The sequence below is a fragment of the Poecilia reticulata genome, chromosome 17 (genome assembly GCF_904066995.2).
Source record: "Poecilia reticulata chromosome 17, P_reticulata-male-v2, whole genome shotgun sequence".
Taxonomy (NCBI): Eukaryota; Metazoa; Chordata; class Actinopteri; order Cyprinodontiformes; family Poeciliidae; genus Poecilia; species Poecilia reticulata.
In genome coordinates this window covers 22,642,308-22,654,960 of record NC_088846.1, presented here as the reverse complement: position 1 = coordinate 22,654,960, position 12,653 = coordinate 22,642,308, and the positions used below count along the sequence as shown (strand labels likewise).

Sequence of the window (12,653 nt, the reverse complement as noted above, 5' to 3'; positions counted from 1 at the left end):
TCCGTCTCCTTCTTTGCCTTATTTTTTCTTCTGCTACCAAAACTTCAAATAAGCGCACAATTGCCAGCTACAGTTCCTCTGTCCTTGGCTGTCACTGATTTTATTCCTTTTTATTTATTTATTTCACATTTTTTTTGACGTGCATTGCAAGTATCAACACTCTATGGCTAATTTTACATTCATACATGAGACAAACAAACTGATATGCAATTTATTTGGATTTTATGTGATACATGTAAAATAGCACAAAATTATAAAGAAGAAAGAAAACAATTTCAAGGTGCTTTAAAAATACACATTTGAAAAGTGTGGAAAGCATCAAGTGTCTCTGATTCAATACTTAATATAACCACCTTTTGCTGCGCATCTTTTGAGGGTTTACCTTCACCGACTTTGCTCCTCAAAAGACTAAAATTTGTGTATGTTTAGGCTTTTCCAGTAGCGCCATCCACCCTGTAGCTTTACAGAAGTGTCCCCACAGCATAATGCTGCTACGACTATGCTGTGGCATCTTTTGGTTTATGGGAAGTGTTCATTTTCTGTCAAAGACGGTGTTAACGCAGAAAAAATAAGAAAAAGTAATTTTCATATGACCACATAATTGCTGTTCTTTCTTGCACCGCTACAGTCCTTTCAGAGATACAATGGATCTATGACCTTGCCTTCATGTGTCAGCTTAGGCAGAGGGTTGCAGTTGCACCATTTTGTCCTCATTTTTGGATGAATAAATGAACAGGATTTGCTCACCATTGTTTTCTAACAAACCTCTCAGGTCTACGCACAACAGCTGGATATACTGAGAATAAATCACACACAAACGGTCTCTATTTTCCATTTGTTTATATTGGATTTATTTAGAGTAAAGGGGCTGAACACGTATGAAGCAATAAAACCCATGCATCATTTTCATTCCGCTTTTGCAATTATTCATGGCTTTTATTGGCCACACTACGACCCAGTAGAACACCTTGTGCTATAAGATTGTTTTTATATAAGCAAGCACTAGGGGTACAAGAGCTTTTACAATACACTGTAAAAAAATTAAATAAATAAAAAAAAATGCTGGACACAATTTGGAAGCAACTGTTTAGCCCATGCGCCAATGATTTCAGAATGTTGCATCTCCCCGGAGTAATTTCTCAAAGTTTCCCATCCTTACAGAGTCAGTCTTTTGATTTTTTTTTTTTTTCTTGGACGCACAAGTTTCCCCATAGTTGCACAATCCATCACTTTTTAGCTGAAAACGTCCTTGTCGGGGTGGAGTATGCACAATGAGGAAAACCTGCAGAATCGAGTTTGATTGCACCAAATCTGTCAGGCAGGATATCATTATCTCCGGGAAGTTTCCCACAGCGAGCAGCTGGGAAATTGTCAAAAACCATCTTGTTGTGGATGCAAATGAACCCCTTTGAACTGCAATTTATGTATGTAGGTGTTTATAGCTGTCAATCACCAATAAGAATTTTTGACTTTAGCAAACAGAGCAGCAAATCTCATTTTTAGTCACCCTCTGTTTTTTCCAAGCTGCAGTGTCGTAAAAAGATTTAACCATATTGATTTTTCGAACCTGGTTAAACAATATATAAAACTGACTTAAGCATATGGCTCCAAATGCAGAACAACTTAAAATTTCAGGACAAAGCAGTTTGTCATGTCTTAAAGCAACAGGAGATCTGCTGTGGCTAGAGTAAGTTATTAAAAGTTGAATAATAATCTTGTTGCAAAACAAAATCATAATATTGATTTATTAACAAATGCTTAAAAGCAGTGAGCAATCACTTTTAGAACCATTATAAAATTATTTTTTACAGCTTCTTGTTAAAGAAAGCTGTAGGTAAATTATAAATTACACAGTAAAGATCTCATTTAATAAGATTGATGCTGGTGTTTATTTTATTTCCCGTCTTGTGATTAAATAAATACTGTTCATTGAGTAATTATTTGGAAGGTTGGAAAATTATTGACTTAAGAAATGCTTTCTCACTACACTGGATATGGGATATAGCAAAATATGGTATTTACACAGTTATAATATTTTATTTTCTTTAGTTTGCTTTGAGTCACAGCACAAGCAAAAGGCTGGAGATAACATATCCTTGCTAAAATGTGGCACAGCTGACTCCATCTTTTCTTGGTATGTTTCCCCATGAGTATACACATGGGGTCTTCCTTTTTGCACACAGACCTTAAATATCATCTCATGAAAGATGGCTTATCTTTCATATAATCATTTTAATCGTGTATTCTTGTAGTGCAAAATTCAGTTCCTGACAAATTCACAAAGGTTCCCTGATGATTAGTTGACTTTTGTGTGGGAGACAGATGTGACAAAGGCTCCCTCATGCGCTAGTCGTGACATATTTGGAATGCATGCCATGTTGGGAATGATGAACACCAATTTTAAACAAAAAAAAAAAAAGACTGAAGCCTGATTTAACTGATGGGTCAGGAGCTCAGATGATAAGCTTTGTGGTCTGTAGCAAAGGAAGCTATCCTTACACAATTAAAGAAAAATAAAGACAGAGAAAAAACAGTGTAATTTGACATAAGAAATGACTGCAGATACTTATTTTGTTTATCTCTTAGAAAAACAGTGATATCTTGTGATACCTTGTCTTCATAAGGAAGCCATAAAACGGACAGTTCTTGTTGCTAGATCTAGGAAGATATGGAGACCAACAAAGGCCAGTGCCTCTGTAGAACTGGTAGATTCAACTGCAAGATCAGAAGTCCGCAACCGACAGCTGTGGAGCTGCAAGTGGCTTTGTGGCTCTATTAATTCATTAAACAAAGAAACACTGCCCTGTATTTTGTTTCATTATTTTGTTATGTGCCCCCAAGAGATAAACACTGGTCCACTCTGCCCCCATGATAAATGTGGTCTAGAACTGCCACTGCCAACTACACGACAAATAAATACCAGCTCACCTTAAATAATTGTCTTGCTCTTTGCATGTTTGTATAGCATCTTTCTTGGTACTTCACTGATTTGGAACTCCATCCAGCTGCAATACAACATCCTGTTCACAGCTAGCAACAGTCCTGTGAGCTGTGTCATGCTGTTCCCTGTTAGCGCTCCTTTTTGTCCTCATGAGGTTCTACTTCCACAATGCAAACATCCAAAGAAACAAGCATCTCACTTAACGTAGCACAGAGGCTTTGTGGCTAACGCTAGAGAGGTGGTAACAGGCCAGCTCGTGCTCCACTCTATCATTTGTTACACCTGGCTGGCATCACCAAACAACCATACTTCCTGAAAATCAATAAAAATTCCAGGAAATGCCTTCAGATGTGGGCGGGGCAAAATGCTGTGCAGCTCATTAAGGTAATGCGTTTCCTCTGTCAGTGGCAAAAAGTGCCCCTTGACAACACCGGGGGGCGTCAACTCCTCACTCACTGTCCATGCAATAAATGCAATGCAAAATTAATTCAAGGCAAATCTTAGAGATAGTAATATCCCCTTTCTAATGCTGCTCTGGGCAACTGCCCATGTTGACCATATGAAACACCGCTGCAGTACAATTAGAAAGAGAGTGTACATGCTTAACTTTTATGGGAGCAAACAGTTTAGACCAGTTTGCCATAGAGAATGCAGACAACGTATTTCTTTTAAAGTGCTAACATTGTGAGCAGCACACAGAGGTGGACCCTCTAAATAATGGTTTTCTGCCACATAACCTTTGTTTTACTCTGCTCTGTAAAGCCATCCCTGGCTGTAATATTGAAGGATCTTTTGAACACTTCAGTCCAGGTGTTTGTTAATGTTAATTTGCAACCTCAATAACTTTGTTGTCGTCATTGATTTGCTCTGTATCTTTGATATGTACTGCATCACAAATACAACAACAAAAAAAGTGAATAAACTAAGAGAATGGTTAACAGTAGATTAGATATTATCCGGCCTCTTAGCAGAATGCAGATGCTAAGAAACATCTGGAGGAATTGCAGAGGTTCAAAGGTTTGAATAGATTTCATTGTAATGTTGCTTTCATTTAATGAATGACATCTTGCACTGTTCTAAAATGTTTTGCAGACACCATTCTGTTTTCATCTTTCACTTTTTTTTAAAGGTATGAAAGGCATATGTGAAGCTGGATCAACTATCTCCGAGAAGGTGTTTTTTGTTTGCTCACAAAGGCACTGGGGTAATTACCAGCCAACCTGTCTGTTCTTGTCAGAGTCAATTTCTTTACATTTCCATCCTACCTGCCATTGATGGATTATGGTGTATATTTGATTTTTTTCTGATGGAATCATGCCTTCTGGTACAGAAGCTGTAGAAAAGTTCCTGAAAAAATAAACAAGGCGCAGGTAAAGTAAACGCATACATGCTTTAAAATAGCTTCAATACATTTCCGAGACATTTTACAAAGCATATGTTCATAGATGAGTTATTTGTAGTTCATTCAACTACCTCTGAATTTTATGCATAAGTTCATTTATGCCATTACATACAAATCATTGCCAAAAATAAAACGAATTACCAGCTGTTTATAATGACCTGTGTAGCACATCAATACGTTTTAGCTACAGGCGCATTGAGAAGGAAATGTGTGAAAGGTAGTTATGCAGACTGAGCATGCATTCAGACAGATGTTCTCTAAAAGAGAAGTGTGAGCACAAGACAAGTAACACTGATAATTCAACATTTAATAACAGCTAAAGTCAAATCACTATTTGGTCTAAAACAAATACTGCTTGAACCACTGGTCACAAAGCTAGAGGAAAAAAAAAACATTGCTGTTCAGTGTAAGTACGATTTTAGTTCAGTACTCGTCTTTTCCTCATTCCCTATAAACTGATTTGATTTACTATAATTAACCTGCTGATGTTTTCAAAAGAGGTCAACCGAAAGGGGATAATTTATTTTACTATTCGGCCAGTTTTCTTTCTTACTGTAACCACTTGTCTGATGACATGTAATTTACTGAAATTGGAAAATTATTGGACAGCAGCAGCATGACTAAGGTAGTTTTTACATGCCACAAAATCTCTCTTTATATATATATATATATTCTTATCTTTGTAAAAAATTAGCATATTAAAAGCTAGCTACAGATATCTCAAATACTCATTGAACTAGAAAAACCTTGACTTTTACTGGCTGGGAAAAGGTTTGTTTTGAGCATGTGGAAGTTATATTGTACCATCGGGTAAATTAAGATGTACATTTTATTTATGCACATTTAGACTGTCCACAGAGATAATACCCACTGTTTAAGAAAATATCAGTTTATGGATTCCAATGTTACCACTGTGCAAATTAACTTAAACAGCGATTTGCCACCAGACAAGACTATACAGTATGTCGTAGCGGGGTGTTCCCTCTGTTATTATGGGGGATAATGGCTACCATAAATTTGTTTCTACACCCCTAATGTGCAACATCATTCAAATATCCTATTACAATTCAATGGATGGACTGCAAAGAGATCAGCATCTAAAAAAATGCGCTGCACCTGCCTTGGAATACTAAGCAGATTGTAGATATGCACAGGGGCAAGCACATGTCTGTGAATAGAGAGCTATGGATTTGTCCAGACTGTCTTTGGCATTTTAATCCAGTGGGAAGATTAAAACAGTTACCCACCTTTATCTCAAAGAAACTGACACATACTATGCCACAAATGCTTTTCATTCAGGCCTTGGTCCTTATGTAAGAGTTCTAGTACTTTTAAATGACAACTAATTGATAAAAAAGGGGTACAATACACAGGTACAACTAAAATAAAAGGAATATCATGTAGAAATGTAATGCTTGTTGCCATCTACTTCAGAAAGTTAAACTAATATGTAGCTTACTAGAATACAGTAAAGTATTTCAAGCATAGTAATTGTTCTGATGATGTTCTTCTGAACATCAGTCATGTCATAAGTCTTCTCCATGATTGTGTAGCTGACTAACCCAGACTGAAAGGGCATTTAAAAGCTCAGGGATCTTTTGCAGGTATTTTGGTTGAATTATCTGATAAGAAAGAGACACCATGATTTCCGATATTTAACTTTTTCACAATATTCCAATTATCTGATATTCTGAACTTTAGGTTTTCACTTTCTACATGCCATAATCCTCCAAATTAAGGCTCTGTTTTTTACTCTGTCATGGCTTTATAATACATGAGTTTCATTTTTTTGAAATCAGTGACATTACTGAATTTTCCAAGATTATCTCATTTCTTGAAATGTACCTGAACAGCAAACTTTTTTTCACATTTGGTCATCTTATAACCACTCATTCAGAAAGTTCTGATTGGATTTTTTGCGACAGAGCGCTGTAAGATAGTGCTTAATTTGTTTCCTCCGACACAATACTTTTAGAATGACTGTTTGCAACCACAGCTTCTATACTGTCTATACAGCTTGCATAAATGTGCTGTATGGTTCCATTTGTTCTACACTTATTCTATGTTTGCTATTGTTTCAATGAAACAAATGCTGACTATGCTAATAAATGAGTGAAACTGTAAAGACAGACATTAAAATTGCCTATAAACTAACAGAATACATAACTTAAAACCATCATAATGATCCTGGTTTATGACCTTCTAGTGGTTTAGAAGATGCACAGAAAGACATTCAGGAAATTGGTCACTTTAATACCAACTGCTCCATCTGTCAGAACATTGGGCTTTATGTCTTCAGGGTCAAGACAAGATCAATAGTTTTCACTCAGTGATTCTACTGATCATCTCTGTCTCTATAAATCCAACTGCCACTTTGCTCATAATTCAGAAATGGTCAATTCCTGTGAATATGAAGAACTATTTAAATTCTGCTCTTAGGGTGTCTTAGTCATCATCCACATAACCTTTTATGTTGCTTTGCACTTGTCATGCAGATGTCTTTTGAATATTGTTTAGGACAGATGGTTGAAAAAAAATCACGTCAACCCACCCACATATTATTACCTCAGTCTGCTTTGAAAGCCCGTGTCTCATTGTGTGCCACAGTGATTTTTGGCCTTCAGATGTTGTCAAAAATGCACATTGATTCAAGAAGTAACATTTTGATTATAACCCTGTTACTCGTTTCTACGTTTGTCAGTTGATTTTTTTTCTTTATCATTTAAAATTAAAATTTGTGCTCTGTGTAGAGGAAAACCTGAAAGGAACCAAATAAATAATGAATTTATGACAACACCACTAAGCTCTAAGTTAAAAGATATGACAAAGCACAGACAAATACAAGCACTGTGGATGCCCGAAACTCTCAATCATGGGTATTTGGAAGTACGTTGTCAGGATTGGTATTTTTTAAAGGCATCTTAATAGCCATATACTTAATAGGTGTAAGAAAGAACTTCTTCAATGTTGAGTGAGGTTGCGCAAGTTCATTTTTCAGAGTTTGAAATGTACATTCCCCTTTGAAATTGAAAAACAGTCTTATTTTGTCAACTCCTGTCAGAAAAGACATTATGTGGTAAATCTTCCCTCTGAGATCGCTCCAGGAGGCCAAAATCTCACCACTACCAGGATCGTTCATTTTTATAATCCTGCCTTATTCAAATGCTGACGGCCTGTCGAATGTTTCTATGTTTTTTTAAATCCTTCAGACTCAGGATCCCATTGGCGCGCTTCAGCGCCTGGGTGAGACCAGATCACACACATGATCCATTTTTTTAAAAACATTTGTAAAGATTATGTCATTGAAAGCATTGAGTTCAGGAATCAATTTCAAACGGGAAAAAGTCATTAATTAATCTGAAAAGGAAATATCAAAGCTGGTTATCTACATAATGAACAATTGTAGAATTAGAGGCGGAAACTTCGCTACGCTTATCATTATTTCATGAAATATTCGAACTGAATTAACTTGATTTTGTTGCTGTATTTAATTAGCAAAAGAGCCATGTCAATTCTTGGAAATTTTACAGGCATCTCTTTATCCGAAATAATAAGAAACCAGTGATATAAACATTTTTGGTCATGTATTTGCTCAATCTTATGCACTTTCACTGCTTCGTCTTATCTCGTCATCCTCCGCTCAATAAAAATAAATAAATAAATAAAAGGCCAGCAAAAGTTTCCAAGAGGATTACAAGCAGACATTGTAAAACAACCCAGGACAAGGAAATCACTTGCACTAATCCTGCTTTCTGATATCCGCCCCACAAAATGTGCCTTTCATCAGCAATAATTGAACACTGAAAGACCGCCATTGTGCTGGAACCATTTCCTAATGTCCTTATACTTCTGACTTTCAAAGTATCTCGTCTCTCTGTCCTAAGAAATGTTCCATCACCTCTCTGATCATGCGTTACAGTGTTCGTTTCTTGGCATAGCCAACACATTACTCAGTATTTCAACACATCTGAATGACCCTTTTAGATTCAGTAGAGAACAACTGGAGGTTAATATTTGGCTAAAGCCAATGTCTATGAGTATGTCAGTATGACTGATTCTATAAAACTGTTACATTTTTTAAATTTATGACCATAGGCAAAGAATCCATAGCAAACTTGTGATCAGACATACATTTTGTGTTTCTAAATACCATAGTAAGTTGGTTCTTAAAATAAACATTTATTGTCTCCTGCAGAATTTGTTTTCACTTTCTGTCATATTCCAAGCACTTAAGACCTGAACTTCTCTTGTTTCTTGAAGAATTTTTGTTTTAATATGTATTAAAACTTTCGGGCCATCTATTTATCTGTAGGTAGTACATTTATTCCATTTTGCTAAGTTGTTGATTACGCTGCAACAACTGAAAGTAATGTTTCAGCCCAGTGATTTCAAAGTGGCTCACTGTGTGTCATTGTTGTGCACCATCATTTTAGACAAAAGGTTGCAGCACTATCTGAATGTTTTAAATATAGTTAACACTAAATTGCACCACTGTTTATGTTTTGTGCTTTATGTATACAAAATGGTTTAATTAGTAGCTCATACAGAAAAATTAAACAGAAAAAAAGGATATCCTTATAATAATAATAATAATAATAAAAGAAACCATTATAATAAAGACATTGTAAGCCTAAGAAACGCCATTCTTGGGTCTTAATGTTGTTATTTCTACCTGTCTATCAGTGAGTCACGTCCCTCATAGACAAACTGGAATCTAAATGTTAGCCTTTCAGGCAATAATGATAGTTATTTAAGAATATGCAGACAGTAAACCTATGAATAAAGTCACTTTATTGTTAAAAACATCGACGTAAGACTAGTTTGAAAAGGCACCATGACAAGATTAATTCCATTAGAGGGAAATGACTTTCACTCTGTTCTTATGAACAAAATACATTTTAACAATAAGCTATATGTTATTTTATCTCGTTCTACAAAAAGACTTTGATGTTTTTATCACTGATGTAGCTGTTGCTGCTGTTGGATATAAATCTTACTAACGATAACACTTTTTTAACTAATAGAACTACTGTAATGTGTGATGAATTTCCACAGCCTTTTAATCTAAGCAAACTATTAGTCTGGGGTAGTGCTTCACAAAAGGACACATGGACTGAGGACAACAGCACTTCCTTTTCCAGTTGGAAGTTAATTTTCTTTCACTGAACTGGAGAAACTCGCATGAATAAGATTTCATGCAAGAATCTTATTTGTAGTTATCTCATTAATCTTAATTTTAAGAATAATTTCTATAATATACCACACAGACAACATTAGGGCTGTAGTGATACAATAATCTCACGATACAATACAATACGATACACGATATTCTGCTCACAATGCTATATATATTGCGATATTCAGCAAACGATACAATTCAATACACTTTTGTGATTTTCTGAAAGATTTTAGAGGGGCAGAGTGATTTTGGTGACATTTTGTGATTGTTAGAGTTGGGTTGAATTAATTTAACTGAAAACTGATTAAGAGCACCAACTACACAATACCTGGCTCTGGTTGGACATGGACACAGACTTAAAATCGACAGCTGGACAAAATGAATTAAAGAAGTGGTGAGAAAACATGTTTCTTTTAATTGAAACAGTACAAACTGTAGCTTACATGCATTTGTAAAGTAAATAATACCTTTTTAACCTTGACACTTAGCATCTGAAGGAATCACTCTAAGCCTGATGACCTAATCACTCTCCCGGCGAAGCAAGCAGTGAGTGAGCAAGGTGACAGTTGGATGTTACGATACTTGCGGATGAATATCGATTTTTTTCTAGGAAAAAAAATATCGATATATATAACAAAATCGATATTATTACACAGCCCTAGACAACATACAGAGGGGTATATCATTTGTCTTACAACCATATTATGTGCTGTTGGTTTCATTATGAAGCTACCTGGAGGTTTGCACATATGTACCTAATTAGGACATAGTTGTAGTTTATTTAGTAACAGAACTAGTTACATACGTTTATCAAGCATCTTTTGTTTATTTCAGAGAGCACATCCACAGTTGTCTTACAACTACAGTCCACTGTAAAGATTCTATAGCTCTTTTTCTGGGTGTAATTCATTTAAGATGCAGTTCACCGGTTACTCAGGTTTATAACAATTACTCACTTAGTGTGACCTAAAGTTTCTGTGGAAAGATCATTTTCAAAGCTGAATATTATCAAAAACAAACAAAGATGCCGTAGAGAAAACCATTCATATCTAGTAAAGTGTCGTCACCCGAATCTTCAAATACATGGCACCAGGGAGGATGCTCCTTTAAAGCAGGAGAAAGAGAATGATAAAGCTCACTCAAGTCTTTGAGCAAAAGTCAAGTCTCCAGCCTTTCAACCTGTTTATTTTTTCAAGTTTGTTTACATATAAATCTGTTGAAATGGCTACTGATTTTATAGATACTAATGCTGCGTTGCCACTTTGTTCTATTTGTGCCAATTTGATTGTTAGAGAAGCCAACCTGTAGAGTGTTGAACATCATTAAACATCTGCAGGATGTAAAACAGGAGGATGGGAATACAAGAGCAAATGAAACTCGGGGTCTAGATGAACTCAAGGAGGGTGATTACTGCTACAAAGAACAGCCAAAACTGTTACATCGAGGTAATTATGTTGTGTTGTGTAGGCTGAAAAAGTACCCAAGTGTAGTAAAGGCTGGAAGTAACAGAGTCCTCTAAAAAGAAAACTAAAACCGATGTCATGTAATCTGGTCATAAGGGTTTAACAATGCAGTTTCTTCGTGATTATTATATGTTTTGACATACAATATAAATGTCATATTGTTATTTAAATGTAGCATACAATAAAAGAAGTGTGTTTTTATACTACAGTTTAAAATATATTTTACATAGTTGCTAAACTTTTTGGCAAGCATGGCCTCATCCTGTCAGTGCAGGAATTGACAGACAGGCTTTTGCTGTGTGTGTCAAAGGAAGTGGTCTGGTACAGACTAGAGGGACTCTCAAACTGAACACTGAACAGGGGAAGAAAGGGAGAGGGCAAAGTAAGAGAGACTGACAGACAGAAAAAGAAGAAACCGTGAGAAAGGGAAAGAGGGTGTAGGTGTGTGTGTGTGTGTGCGAATATGTGTGTGTGTGTGTGTGTGATGTGGAGGGGTTTGAAAAAGCCCCAGGCGAAACCACGTGTGAGATGGCAGAGCCTTAGAACTCCCTGCTGCTGGGGAAACAAGACAACAAACCAAATGTATAAACTTTTAACATCCTGTCCTTCCCACTAAATGCATGAGCAATACCTAAAACCCACTTTGACATTCCACTAACTCAGCCTTAGATTCTTTTCAATCTGAAATTGTGTCTCATATATTGGATTGTGCTCCAGGGTAAAATTTCAAATCAGTCTGCTAAGTTATTCTCAAATTGTAGCAAAAACTTTAATTGCTAGTGACACTTATGTTTATTTAGAAGCTGAACATTTCAGGTTGTCCCATATTTTGATTCATATAAGAGGTGAGTCACATGGGAGCATCTTTCAACATGGCATATTTAGATATTTCTTTCTTTACTAATTGTTTAGTTACAGCTCTGGTCAGAGGTTAACATGCATTCATAGTGGGAATGACAGAGACAGTGACGACCAAGAAAAATCTGCCTAGTCCAAAATTAACACGTGGCAGCACAACTTAAATTTGTAGCTGTCAATTAGGCAAAGCCAACTACCTCCAGGAAAAAAGTTGTATAGTCAGACAAGACTAAGACTGAAGTGTTGCTGAAACGGACCCAGCAGTGAAGCACTGTGGTGGCAGCAACATGATGAAGGTACACTTTTATTGCCAGTGGAACTGGTGAATTGCACAGAGCAGATGGAATGATGAAACATGATGACTGCCAACAATTTTTTAAAATTTGCCTCAAATTTTCAGTGGAAAAAACCCCCATAAAAATAAAAGAAAACATGTTTCAGCAAAGTTTTAGATTACAGGTTTTCACATGTATGCAAGGACCTTTTTATTGTATAAGCTGACAATAAGGTTAAAAGACTGAGAAGTAAAGCTAGAGTAAAGGATTTTCTCAAGAGCTTAGCATTAAACATTCAGAATGTATGACTGCAACGCAGGATGTACAAATGTGAGTGTGACTGTATTTCATATTTCATGTACACGAGAGTAAAGTGAAACAAATCTTTTACACGTCATCTCAGTAGGACGTGTATCAAAGTGCTTCTGAGACTCAAAAATCACTTTTTAAGCAAAAGACATCTCTTAACCCAGGTTGTCCTATTTTTGGACCAATATGGAAATTATTTATTGAGAAGTAAGTGGATCAAAGCATT

The 12,653-nt window shown here is 36.0% G+C and overlaps 1 long non-coding RNA gene across 2 annotated transcripts in view; it reads right to left on the bottom strand.

The window, feature by feature from the left end:
- The window catches only part of LOC145547971 (uncharacterized), a 49,158-nt gene that overhangs the window by 8,777 nt on the left and 27,728 nt on the right, over window positions 1-12,653 (bottom strand). Inside the window, exon 3 of one of the 2 annotated variants that reach the window (XR_014084246.1) lies at window positions 3,787-4,288. The exons of the other annotated variant lie outside the window; for it this stretch is intronic. This is a non-coding gene — a long non-coding RNA (uncharacterized LOC145547971). Of the gene's footprint in view, window positions 1-3,786; window positions 4,289-12,653 lie in introns of those variants that run through there. 2 annotated transcript variants of the gene reach the window in all.